The sequence below is a fragment of the Bombina bombina genome, chromosome 9 (genome assembly GCF_027579735.1).
Source record: "Bombina bombina isolate aBomBom1 chromosome 9, aBomBom1.pri, whole genome shotgun sequence".
Lineage (NCBI taxonomy): Eukaryota > Metazoa > Chordata > Amphibia > Anura > Bombinatoridae > Bombina > Bombina bombina.
The window spans coordinates 157,609,759-157,623,981 of record NC_069507.1 but is presented as its reverse complement, the minus strand read 5'-3'; positions in this window follow the sequence as shown (position 1 = coordinate 157,623,981).

The window sequence follows — 14,223 nt, the reverse complement described above, 5'->3', positions numbered from 1 at the left end:
TATCTAAGACTTATCTAAAAATAAAAACACAGACACAGTAGTTATGGCGAAATGTGGAAAGGTCACGATTTATTACTTAATTGAATTTTGCCACCTTTAAACTATATCTTGCAAAATTCAGCCATAAAATCAACTTCAAAAGAACCTCAAATAATGCCACTGCATTAAACCAGAATTTTGGGGACCACGCCTAGGGGGGTGTAACCACTACCCCCCCCCCCCCCTGGCAGGGCAGTTGGAGATGGGAGAACCCACGGCATAGCCCCCCCCCATTAGATAGACCACCGGATCACCCCTCAGGGCTGAGTATGCCGCGGGATCCTCCCACCCCCTAATCTGCCCTGCCCACGTGTCGTGCACAAACTTCACCGCCACCAAAAGAGCCCCTCTTTCGGCCCACCATTCTCCGTCATTCGTGACCTTTCCTTACCTCCACCAGCTCTTGGCACATCCCTCTGATGTCCGCCAGCATTTGGTCATTCCCCTCATCCGTGAGGTGTACTCCATCCCGTCTGAATAGCTCCTCCTTTTTGGCTGCTATCAATGGGTGCTCTACTACTCCGCCCCCTATCTCCTTCATTACCTTCGCCGCTACCTGGTTCACTTTTCTCCTCGATCTATATCCTGCCTTGCTCGTGTATGAGTTCCGCCAGTATATCCTGGACACTATATTGGACCATATCACCCGCACCGATGGCCATGCAACTTTTAACCATCTCATACTCCCTGCTACTTTCTCCTCTAGCTCTCTGAGCGGGTATGCTCCTATGTCATTCCCCCCTAGATGTATAATCAGGGCGTCTGGACACCCCCATCTCCGCCTTGCCTGCTGTATTGTTGGCACTAACTCGTCCCACATCATACCTCTTTTTCCTATCCATCTAATGCTAGCTTCCCTGTGCGAAAAACCTAAATGTAATCCCTGCACTGATGCCGCCGCCCTAGCCTGCGCCCAGTAAATGTAGGAATGTCCTACTATCCACACTCTTAATGCTTTGCCTGTAACACACACAAAAAGAAAAAACTATTTTTAACAGTTAGAACAATTTGATATGAAGCCTTACTCTTTTTGCAACCTTATGTATGATTTGTATGCTGCGGATTTCCATCTCCCTAGCTTTTTAATCTGTTCCTCTGAACAGCCCCTACCTGCTGCGGCGGTCGCTGCCCCTATTCTGAATGAATGTGGCGCGAAGTGTGCATTTTCCCACCCCAGCTTCTTTACTACCCTTTGTAGCACGCTCTTAAACTGAAAAATTGTTACATCTGATCCATCCGCATGCCGCAGGAATGTGCGGCCCCCCTCCCTCTTTGTTAACAGGTACTCTTTGACACAGGCCACCGGGCACAGTGCTCCCCCTGTTCCAGCCATATTCAGCCATGCCCCTTTCCCTTCCTTGTCTGTTTTGGATCGTCTCACCAATATCAATACTGCTTCCTCCCCCCATCTTACATCCCCTATCTCTATCCCTCCTTTACCTATTTTTCTGTTCTTTGGTAACAGCTCTCCTATCCTCATTGCTCCATGAAAAGCCACTATAAACGCTGTTCTGAATATTAGCGCCTTGTCCCTGCTTGCGCACACCCCTTCTAGCGCCCCTGTCATTTTCTGTAATCTGTCTTCCGTTATTGGTTCCCTTCTATCCGCTCCCTTTTCTTCATCTCTTCCCCATGCCCTCGCCATCTTCTTTACTATAAACTTCCTGGACCAATCCATTCCCCCGTATAGCTGTGCGCAATATGATATCCCTGCTAGTACTGCACTCAGCCGCCCCTTTCTTATGCCTTCCCTCCGTAGCACCATCAACCACTCTAGGAATCTTCCCTCCTCCCCTCCTGTAGCTTCCTCCCTATATTTGCACCACTGTCCCCAATATTTCCTGTATACTGCCCATGTACTTGGTGCCAAGGCTTTCTCGACCAGTTCCTCGATTCCTTCTATCCGTTGCCAATCTGCCAAAGAAGCATAGGGCAACATTCACCTTCCTGTCTGGCATTGGGTGCAAGCTCCCTAAACTTCTCCCATTTCAAACGGGATAGCGCGTCCGCAACTACGTTTCTGAAACCGGGAATGTGTTTGGCCCTGACACAGATGTTATGCTTTAAACATTTCAAAACCAAGTACCTTAGATAACTAACTACTGGCAGTGATGAGGCGGACAGCGGATTGATGACTTCGACCACCCCCATATTGTCTGACCAACATATTATTGTCTTATTTGCTAGCTCCCCACCCCATAGCTCCATGGCCACCACTATGGGGAATAACTCCAGCAGCACCAAGTTTCTAACCCATCCTATCTCCTTCCATCTTTCGGGCCATCCTCCCGCGCACCACCTCCCTTGAAAGTATGCTCCATACCCCATTCCCCCTGCAGCATCCGTGTATAGCTCCAACTCAACTGCGGGCGCAACCTCCTGCCATATGCGCACCCCGTTGAAATCCTGTAAAAATTGGTCCCACACTTTCAGGTCTTCCCTCATCTCCTTTGTCACCCTAATCATATGCTCTGGCTTTTTTGCGCCCTTTGTGCTAATCTCCAATCGCCTTTTAAAAATCCTTCCTACTGGTATCACTTTACACGCAAAGTTCAATACCCCCAACGTTTTCTGCATCTCCCTTAGCGTTACCTTTTTTCGTGTCGCCATCCATGCTATCAGCTCCCTAGCCTTTTTCACCTTATCCTCGGGTAGCTCGCATTGTCCTTTCACTGAATCTATTGTTATGCCCAGGAATGCTAGTCTCGCGCAAGGACCCTCTGTCTTTTTGTCTGCCACTGGGACCCCCATCTCTTCAAACAAACCTATCAGCCCTGCTTTCGCACCTGTCGGTGCCCGCCCCTCCTACCACCATGAAATCGTCCAAGTAGTGGACTATTGCATCCTTCTTTTGCCTTGCTACCGCTAACCAGTGCAGAAAAGTGCTAATCTTCTCAAAGATTGAGCATGATATGGAGCACCCCATTGGTAGGCATTTATCCACATAATAATGCCCTTCAAATTTGCACCCCATCAGTTTAAAACTATCAGGATTCAGTGGCAATAGCCGAAAAGCTGATTCAATATCTATCTTAGCCATCATGGCCCCTCTCCCTGCCTTCCTTACCAGCTGCACTGCGCTGTCGAATGATTGGTATTGCACTGTTGCTTCCTCTTTATTGATAGCATCATTTACCGACCTACCCTTTGGGTATGATAAGTGATGTATCATGCGATATTTCCCTTCCTCCTTCTTGGGAACCACCCCCAAGGGGGAAATGACTAGATCTGCTATTGGCTTTTCTGTGAAAGGGCCGGCCATTCTCCCCCCCTCAACCTCCTTCGCTAGCTTCTCTTTCAGTAACCCGGGGAGCTCCCCTGTCGATTTTAAGTTCCTAGCTTTTACCGCCCCCGTTACCGCTCCTTTCACTGGTACTGTAAAACCCCTACTCAGCCCCTCAATTAATAAATCTCTATCCTCTATGATAGGGTATGCTTGCAGCTCGCGAACCAGTCTATCTATTTTCAGCGGGGTTGGCGCTAATCCCCCCAGCTTGCCCTCCCCCCGCGTTTCCTTGGCTCCGAAAGGACTGTCTCCCATACCCATTGTTACCTCCATTTCTTCTGCAATCTACCCCAGGGTGTGCCCCGCTACAGTATCTGCAAATGTGCCTGAATTTGCATGCTCCCCCCCTATCACATTTCTTTTCGTTATACGGCCAGCATTCCCTGCTATCGGTTCTCCCGTTCTTATTAGCATTAAACGCTGCGCCCCGTCCCCCTTGTCCATCCTGTACCCTCATTACCCTGCTGTATAAGTCTAGTATCTTTATACCAAAGTCCCTCCTACCCTTGTCTCCTAGCTGCAAGTTACCCTTCCTAAATTCTGTGTCATAATCCTTCCATGCAAACCCACCATATGTCGTGTAACACTCTGCAATAAAATGGATGTACCTTAACATGCCCTTCACCTTCCCCGGATTGGCTGATATAAAACACTCTGCGTATATGAGTATCCCTTTTACCCACTCCGTGAATGTTTGTTTAACCTTCTTCCCTTTCCCCTCCTCGCCCCTGGATTTAAAAGCCGCTGCATCCCTAGTTATCTCGAATATGTCCACGTATTTCCCTTTCTGGGCCCTTGCAATTACCTTTGCTTTTAAGTGCGTTGTTAATGGCATTAACAGTGTCCCCGTCACCTCATCATCCCCATTAAACACTTCACCTGTTTCTTCCTGCTCTTGTATTGCACTCCCCTTCCCTGTGCCTTTGCCCTGTTTCGCATATATTTTACGCACTATTTTTAATATCCTCTTTTCCCCCTCCCCCTTTACATTCTCGTCCTCAGAATCAAGTTCAGATGAGCTATCAGATACCATATTGTTTAAACATAATATTTTCTTACCTTGTTTTGCCCCTTGTCCGCCGTCTGTTCCTCCAGTTGCCCCCATCTGCTTTGCTGGTCCCGTTTCCTCCCTCCTTATTGGGGGGGTTCCTGCTACCACAACGTTTTCCCCCGCATTGCTGCTGGGTACTTCCATTGGCTCCTGCTGTCATGCTTGTTCCGGTGGGCCTGCCTCATTTTCTGAGCTCTGTGGGAGTAACACAGCAACATTAATATTCCTTCCTACTTCCTGGGTTCCCGGTGCCAGCCCCGTCCCCCCTCTCCCGCTGCCAATTGCAATTACAGTCTCACCCTGCCCCTCTTTCCTTTGGCCCCTGACCCCCCCCTTTCCTCTGCTTCCTTCCTCTGTCCTTCTCCGCTTCCCTCACCCGCTTCTAAGCCCCCTAATTCTGACTCTTCCTCTATTAACCTGTAGCTATTCCCCTCCGAGTCCCTTATCACTCTCCTACTTCCTATGCTCCCCTCCATTCCCCTAGCTCTCTTTTGTGGCCGCATGCCCTCCTCCCCCCTCTCCTAAATACATCTATCCTATTTGGTTCCCCATACCCCCCCCCCCTCGCTGTCCATACTCCCCTCTCTGCTCCTTGTTCCCAATTATGACCCTGCCCCCAGTTCCCCCATGCTCCCTCCCTCCACTCCCTTGGTCCATTTTGTATATTCCAGAGGGACTCACTCGGCCCACCGGGACCTACATAAGCATCCTCTGTCCCCCATCCCCCCCACTCATACCCCCGCTGCGTAACTCCTCTTCCGAATGCCCTCCTGTCCCACCTGTTACCCCCTGCAGCGTATGGGCCTCTGTGAAAACCATCCTGCTCCCAAGATGGCTGCCCCCATTGTGTGACCTCCTCCCTGCAGTCTCCGGTTGCGCGCCTGCTCAACGCCACCCATGTGATCACCCCTCAGCCTATCGTCACCGTGGCCCCTCCTAGCCACAGTGACGTCTATTGGGCCTACGCTATGCGCTCCGCTAACTATCTGCTGCCGCTCGCCTGCGTCCCTAACAGCCTCCGGGATGCATTGCGCCCTGCTGCTTACACCCTGCCCTAATGGAATGGAGCTACAACTAGATGCAGGACTCCCCCCAAATATGTCCGGACTACTACCGCTACCTCCCTGAGAGAAACGCGGCCCCTCCACACCTCCAGCACTGCTCCCCAGTGGCCCCATACCTGCGCCTCCGCTCCCCCTGCAAGGTGTACTCACCTCTCCTTGGCTTACCTGCACCACCGCCATAGCACCAACCTCTACCGATGCACTGCCGGATATCTCCTCTCCTTGGGATGTTTGCTGCTCCTTCCTGGCTCTCTCCATCCTCTTGATCCTCTTCTGGGCCTGGATCGCCCTTGTCTTCCATACCGTCTCACCCTCATCCAGGTATCTCCTTGGGATTCTCCTGTTCCTGGACGTCATCTTCAAGCTTCTTCTCTGCAACAAAGAAAAAAGGTTAGTGACTCCCTCCTGCAGTCCCTCTCCTTATAACACCTTCCCCCCAGCCCCTCCCTGAGCCTTCTCCTGACCAATGTCTTCTCTCCTTATCTCTCCTGCAACCCCCACACCTAGCACACCAACTACACCATTGTTCTCTCCCAGCAGCCCCTCCCTTATGACGTTCCCTTCACAGTTGTTCACTACACTAGTTTTATACTTAGGTATGTGCTTAATGTGGTGTTTGTGCACTTTATTCAGAGCAGCATGTTTTTTACCTGCTTATCAGGTTAGAAACCGATGTATTATAAGTATCTCTAATTTGCGCTATTGCATAGCTTAATGTTGGACTTCGATTAGAGAATAATGCTTTTAATGTACCATAAATTAGGATTATATCATAATATACCATTTACATGTAACAAGTTGCTTTATTAATCCATGTACTTATTTACATTGAGATTCTATGTACTCAGGTTTCACTGAATAGAGTAAATGCAGCGCTACTGATATTGATACAAAACTTTGTATTGATACAATTATAGATTGCAGGTATTTCTCTGTTTGTATGATTATAATTTAATAATAAATTATAATCATACAAACATAGAAATACCTGCAATCTATAATTGTATCAATACAAAGTTTTGTATCAATATCAGTAGCGCTGCATTTACTCTATTCAGTGAAACCTGAGTACATAGAATCTCAATGTAAATAAGTACATGGATTAATAAAGCAACTTGTTACATGTAAGTGGTATTATGATATAATCCTAATTTATGGTATATTAAAAGCATTATTCTCTAATCTAAGTCCAACATTAAGCTATGCAATAGCGCAAATTAGAGATACTTATAATACATTGGTTTCCAACCTGATAAGCAGGTAAAAAACATGCTGCTCTGAATAAAGTGCACAAACACCACATTAAGCACATACCTAAGTATAAAGATATAGACCAATCATTTTGTTAACCACAAAAGTTATATCAACATTGTAAGTCACTAGAAGGCTTTCCTTCTGTGAAGACTAAGACATAAGAACTATAGGCAACACACAGGAATACCAAACCTGCTAAAAATATATTTAGTTGAAGTTTTTAATTTTCTGATAAGCCAAATATGAGGCTACAAAGTGTATCAGAGCAAATAATGAGAACCAACTAAATAGTCCATATAAACCTATAGCTCTCACAGATATATCCAACTGGTAAAATCACAAACCATGAATATTGAGGTAATGGAGATGTGTTTTTAACTCTATGTGAGAACAGCAAAACATAAAAATATTGATGTCTTTTTAAATTATTACTAATAAAAGATATATTGTACAATTCAATTTCAATCTCACTTGTGTGTTACAGTGTATAGAAGCATACCCTTTTGACATAGCTCACAATAATGTGTCTTATGTCTGTTGTGTAATAATTTGTATTTTATGCTTAAGCACTGCTCCTATTGAATACCCATACATTAAGACATATTTCTTTTGACAAGGTATCTAAGGAGAAAATAAATTCCTAAAGAAAGTAAAATAAATTATATTTTTGTCTTTGTTCCTAAATCCGCTGAATCACTACTGCTGTTGCCTGGTTACAACAGTAATTCAAATTGATTGGCCGCGACGAGGTCACATGGGGAGACACACCTCCCAGCACCACGGCGGGACGCCGCAATCGAACAAGCAGAGAGCCAGGGGATTACGGAGATCACGGTGGTTATCCAGACGCTGGAGACACAAGAAGAGCGGTGAGTGGGCACAGCAAATTGCTGTATTTGGGCACGGGCTGCTCTAGGAGGTCCCACCTCATACCGCTAGTGTCAGTAACACCGGGGATTGAAATCCGCCTCAGCTTGTTTGCAGGTTTTCTAAGTGTGCATTACAAAGTGAACTTACCAAGTGAACTTTCACGTTTATCACAGAAGGAGATACATTTTACGCTGAGTCTTGCTAATAGTTGTATATTACATTGTGCAGTTTATTGAACACTTTTTCTTTGGGACTATATATATATATATATATATATATATATATATATATATATAATGGGTAAAATCAGATATTTGGTAATCCTAGGATTACCCAGTTAAAACAGACATTACCTATGTGGTTGTGGTAAAGCTTGATGCATGATCATAAATCCCCTCACCCTCAGAGTGTGGAGTCACCGTAATCAAACATATATAGCATGCACTGTAATTCCTCCATCTTCACTATCTTTTTTGCCTCCGCCTGGAGAGTTCAATGGGGGGCAAAGCCCCTCCTGTAAACCTCGTTCCCCACGGTTCACTTGGGGTGGATGCCAGAGGATTGTCGGGGCGCCTTCCTTGAAACCCCCAGGTGGAAATTGTCCATTTGATTTCTTACTTTACTCGTAACATATATATATATATATTATCATACAAAGTTCCTAATTCTCAAACACCTATTTTACTGAGCACTATATTGTAAAGTGAGTGTCTCTCCTTCATGTAAAGCATATTAGTAATAAATACAGAAAGAGAGGAGCTCTCTCAGGAACGAACAACAGCTCAATAGCTTATTCTATGGCTATTTACCACCTGGGAGAAGGCTCTTTTAGCCCAATAGCGTTTTTCACAGTGAAGAGCTTTCCTGAAGTATATCAGTCTGATCCTGCCAAAACAAGGGCAGTCCAGCCCCAAAATACCAGGCAATCCCTCTCTGAACAAGGAACATGGCAAACCATACAATTGTTTCGGCTTTCTTTAGACCTCGTCAGTGAGGTGTAGCCATATTCTTCTAAGCACATTGGGCAAGGAGTCCACGTCTGGGAAGGAGGATGAGAAACAGGAGGTGGGGACTGCAAAGGTGAGAATGATGTTAGTACGGAGTTAGATGAGGGCAACTATTAGGCAAGTGGCATATGTTTGTTACTGAGTTAGGTGATAGGCTTCCCTGAACAGAAAGATCAGACTAGGGGAACGTCAGACAGCCCAAGGAAGTGCGTTCCAGAGGTTTGGTGCCGCACAAGAGAAATCCTGCAGTCTAGAATGGAAGATAATGATGGTAGAAGATGCAAGGAGTAGGTAAATGTTTGATCTAGGGGGCGGGTTGGACTATATTTGTTGATTAGTGAGGATGGGGGGGCAGCATTGGTAAGGGCTTTGTAGGGCAGGGTGAGAATTTTGAATTTAAAGGGACATGAGAAGACAGGAAGCTGGTTAGGACGTTAAAAACTATTTTTTCCGGGAGTTTTAAACTAGTGGAAGCAGTAATATGGGGCAGTAGTTTGCAGGAGAATTGGGTAGAGGGAGGGTTTTTTTGAGTATGGGGGTGATCTTTGCATGTTTGAAAGAAGATGGGAATAAACTGGTAGAAAGGGGTAGGTTGAATATGTGAGTAAGAGCTGGAGTGAGGGTGGCAGACAGAGAAGGTATTAAATGTGAAGGGATGGGGTCAAGCAGGCATGTAGTGAGGTGAGAGAAAAACAATAAGTAACCCACTTTGTTCTAAGTGGTTGGGGGGGGGGGGAAGATGCAGAGAGTGTCAAAGGGGGTGACAGGGGGTGGAGATGGAAGATTGTAGGCTTGTGTTGGGATGTTGCTTCGGATGGTAAGCATTTTGTTTAGAAAGTAGTCTGCCAGATCTTGAGCATTAAAGGCAGATGAAGGGGGTGATGCAGGTGGGTAGAGGAGAGAGTTGAAAGTGGAGAAGAGTCGTTTAGGGTTTGAGGAGTAAGTAGATATAAGCGAAATAGGTTTGCTTGGCTAAGTGAAGGACAGAGATGTAAGAATGAACTTCTAGCGGATGAAATCAGGTTCAAAGCGAAATTTCCTCCAGGCATGCTCAGCAGTACGGGAGCATTTTTGTAGGTAGCGTATTTGCTGAGAGTGCCAGGGCTGGAATAGAGGACGTGGGATTTTGCATAGCTGGAGAGGAGCAAGAGTGTCTAGTGCAGAGGAGAGAGTATTGTTAAAGTGTGTTGTAGCAATGTCAGGGCAGAAAATTGGGGAAGTGTAAGGGAGGAGTGTTTGATTAAGGTTGGAAAATTAGAGATGATACACAGCTTGGATATTTCTACAGGTGCGGGGGCGAGGGGGAGAAGTAGGTTTAGCCTGTACATTAAGATTATAGGTAAGCAGATGGTGGTCTGAGATGGGAAATGATTGACAGGTGACATCAGAAATAGAGCAGAGGTAGGAAAATACCAGATCAATAGAGTGTCCATCATGGTGAATAGGGAATAGGGTGGATAGTGAGAGACCAAAGGTGTTTGCAAGTCAGAGAAGTTTAGTGGCAGCAGGGGCAGAATGGTTATCAATGGGGATATTAAAGTCCCCTAGAATTAGAGCAGATATATTTGTAGAGATAAAGTGAGGAAGCCAGGCGGTAAAGTTGTCAAGGAATTGGGAGGTTGGTCGGGGGGGGGGTAGATGACTGCCATTCTGAATGCAGTGGACTTAAATGTAGGAAAAGGAGAGAGATGGAAGCGGAGGCAAGTACTGATATGAATATAGAAAAGAAGAGGGCGACCCCTAGTGCAAATCAATTGTGGAGATGTAGTGGATATCAACTTGCGATAACAAAGGAATACTCACAAATTGTATTGCACACTGTAGTGCAAATGGAGCGTACTAGGTATATTATGGTGACCTAGTGCACATATGAACCAAGGCTATTGGAAATGGGTTCCAGGTGAGCTGCTGATGAACGTCAGATGGAAAAAAAAAAAGAGAAGACTCCAGTATAGAAATAAGTAAAAATATTTAATAAAATAATAAAAACAAACACAGATCAGACAATGAATCTGTGTTGAAAATGCTACGCGTTTCTAAGCGCTGACCGCGCTTTTTCCTCAGGCAAATAATCCTTCTCTTTTTTTTTTTCCATCTGACGTTCATCAGCAGCTCACCTGGAACCCATTTCCAATTGCAGCAGCATAACCTTGGTTCATATGTGCACTAGGTCACCATAATATACCTAGTACGCTCCATTTGCACTACAGTGTGCAATACAATTTGTGAGTATTCCTTTGTTATCGCAAGTTGATATCCACTACATCTCCACAATTGATTTGCACTAGGGGTCGCCCTCTTCTTTTCTATATTTCTACAAACTACAGATTTCCACTCTGATTCTGGGAGGAGCAGCCACAGCACGGTGCACAGTTTGCTGGGACACTGTGAAGTTCCCAGACCGTTCTCCTAGGCATTATCTCTGCCTTTCTACATTGTGAGTATGTTTATTTTTCTTTACTTCTCACTTGTGATTTATTGGCTACACTAGGAGGCGCCCTTTTTTTCTGCTTTGTCTAAGTACTGATATGAGCCGGAGAGTACGATTCCAACACCGCCACCATGTCTCTGAGCGAGAGTGTGGAAGTGTGGTGACTGCTGCAGGGCCAGGGTTAGGAGATATGTCACCAGCAGCAGCAAGAGCAGTAGTAGGAGTGTGAGTGTCAGAAGGTGACAGTGAGACTTGTAGGAGCGGGTATGATTAGAGACAGGAGAGTTAGATGGGGATGTGTTTCTAAGGAGACAGAGTAGTTCATGAGTGGACACCATAGGGGATGAGGGAAGGGAGGGTGTGATATGGATAGTGTGGGAATTATTGTTATAGGGGAGTGCAGTGAGTTTTAGGAGAAAAGCAGACAGAAAGAGCAGAAAAGACATGGAGAGCATTGTGCAGGTGTATAGTTAGTGAGGATTACTTGTTAGTGGGACTGCAGTTTCATCCTCCAGTTTCTAACTCCTGTTGGTAACTCTGCCACTTGTAACACAAAGCCACTTGGAGCACAGGGCCCTCAGAGCGTGTGTTCTGCTGTTTATAGCAGTGAGCTCTAAGTACTAATTATTTGATTCCAAACATCTTGTTACAGGCAGCCTAGTTAGCTAGACAGGGGTTGCACACTTGCAAATTAGATAGTAGGTGGAAAAACAAATGACAGGGGATGCACACTTGTTGTACAGGGTAGCAGATAACAGATTACAAATAGTCATAAATTCAGACAAAATAATTTAATAACAAAATAAAACAGTTTAAAGGGGCGTGGACAAGCAGCCTTTAAAATAATCCCTAAAGGGGCCTCATAATACTTACAAGGCACAACATGGTATCTTGCCAGTTCAAGTCCACAATATATCCAGCACATGGTATAATTGATACTGAGACTAAGAATTTTTTAATTAAAGATGAATACATCATCTCAGTTTTTTATACACTCCCAAAAGTGCATAAGAGTTTGGATGCCCCTCCTGGGCATACAATTGTGAAAGGCACAGACTTCATCTTTACTAACATTTCTATATACCTGGATAAACTGTTAAGACCCTTTGTATCACAGTCTATGTCTTTTGTTAAGGACACCAATGATTTTTTGGAAAAATAGATGGTTTACCTGGGGATATGGAAAAATGTATTCTATATAGTATGGATATAGTGAGTCTCTATACATCCATCCCCCATACTAGTGGCCTTGATGTTATTGGATATGTTATTGCTAAAAGTTATGTGTTTTCATTAGAACAACAACTGTTTATACTTGAACTATTGGAGATCATTCTATACTGCAATTATTTTTTTATTCCAGGACACATATTATGTACAGAAACAAGGAACGGCTATGGGGTCCAACATCCGTCACACCTATGCTAATATTTTTATGAACTTCTTTGAAGAGATATATGAGAATAAGTGGTTCCTTCTATGTGGCACTACGTAGATAATATTTTCGGCATCTGGTGGGGGGTGACGTTGGTACCCTTGAGCAATTTGTGCAAGAGCTTAATTCTGCATCAAACAATATTAAGTTTACATTATCCTGGAGTGAAGAATATATAAACGCCTGCAGTCCAAGGATACAGAAAATCATAAGAAAGCACTGGCACATTTTGAGTGAGTGTATCCCTCGAGTGTAAGTGTTTAAGTAGTTACCAATGCCTGCCTATTCTAGATTACCTAGTCTAAGAGACCAACTAATTAGAACTGATGTGGGAAGTCAGAAAAAATGTAGGCAGGGGTATATTAATTCTAAAAACAATGGCTGCTTCCCTTGTCTAAATTGCTCGAACTGTAACAACATGATTAAGGGGGATACTTTTGCTCACCCCCACACAGGACAAAAATTTTAAATTAAGGGATACTACAATTGTAATGCCTCATTTGTCATCTATTTAATTAAGTGCCCATGTGGCATAATTTATATAGGTGAGACGACACAAAGGGTCCGCGATAGGATTCTCAGAATAAATCTAATATTAGAACCAATGACTTAACTGCCTCGGTTGCACACCATTTTTTGGATAAATGCCATACCATATCGCAATTGAGGATCCAAATTATAATTATATACCAATTCCTAGATGGGGGTGATAGTCACCTCTTAAAAAATGTGAGGCTTTTTGGATTTACCAATTAGAGTATTTAATTCCAAGAGGTAATAAAGGAGAACTGGATTTGAATGTGTTCATCTAGGTACTGACAATGTGAAGTAAAATGCAAAGGAGTTATTATTAGAAGGTTCTAGGATCATCTATTTTCATGGTATCCATGACTAGTTCTTGTTAAAGATTGAATTGCCTCTGTAGCTGTGTTGATATGTTTTTATTTGTATCGTTTGCACAAATTATTGTGTGTGTGCAGGTAATAACCACTAGATGGTAGTATAGTGTAATGTCAAGATACTGATGTGTTAGCCAGGACTTAATTAAAAGGACATTAAACCCCCCAAAATTATTTCATGATTTAGATAGAGAATACAATTTTAAACAACTTTCTAATTTACTTATATTATCTAATTTATTTTACTCTCTTGTTGTTCATTTGTTGAATGAGCAACAATGCACTAATGGTTTCTAACTGAACACATGGGTGAGCCAATCACAATCAATATATATACAGCCACCAATCAGCAGCTAGAACCTAGGTTCTCTGCTGCTCCTGAGCTGGTCTAGATAAACCTTTCAGCAAATGATAAGAGAAGAAAGCTAATTAAATAATAGAAGTACATTGGAAAGTTGTTTAAAATTGTATTCTCTATCTGAATCATGAAAGAAACATTTTGGGTTTCATGTCCCTTTCAGGAGGTGTGGTTCACCTGCACACTGGTATTTAAGTAAGCATTTCTGAGCACACAATGCATGAAGATGATTAAGGATGTATAGCCTGAAACGTTGTTCCTTTTACCTTTTACCTGCTCCCATTCTTAACATGGAATAAAGGATTTGAAAGTTCCAAGTGGTGTGGCTGTTACCTTGTTTATAGTATCTTGACAGACCAGAAAACTTTAGAGAATCTGACCCAAATTGAGAAGGTTTCTTTGTGGCTCTGTGTTGTCGTTCTGGAACTCTGGGTGGTTACATTCCAGGCTATTTAGGGTTTATGGTATTAAAGTAAACCTTGTTTTTGAGATAATCCCGCATGATGCACAAATTACATTCCACTCACTG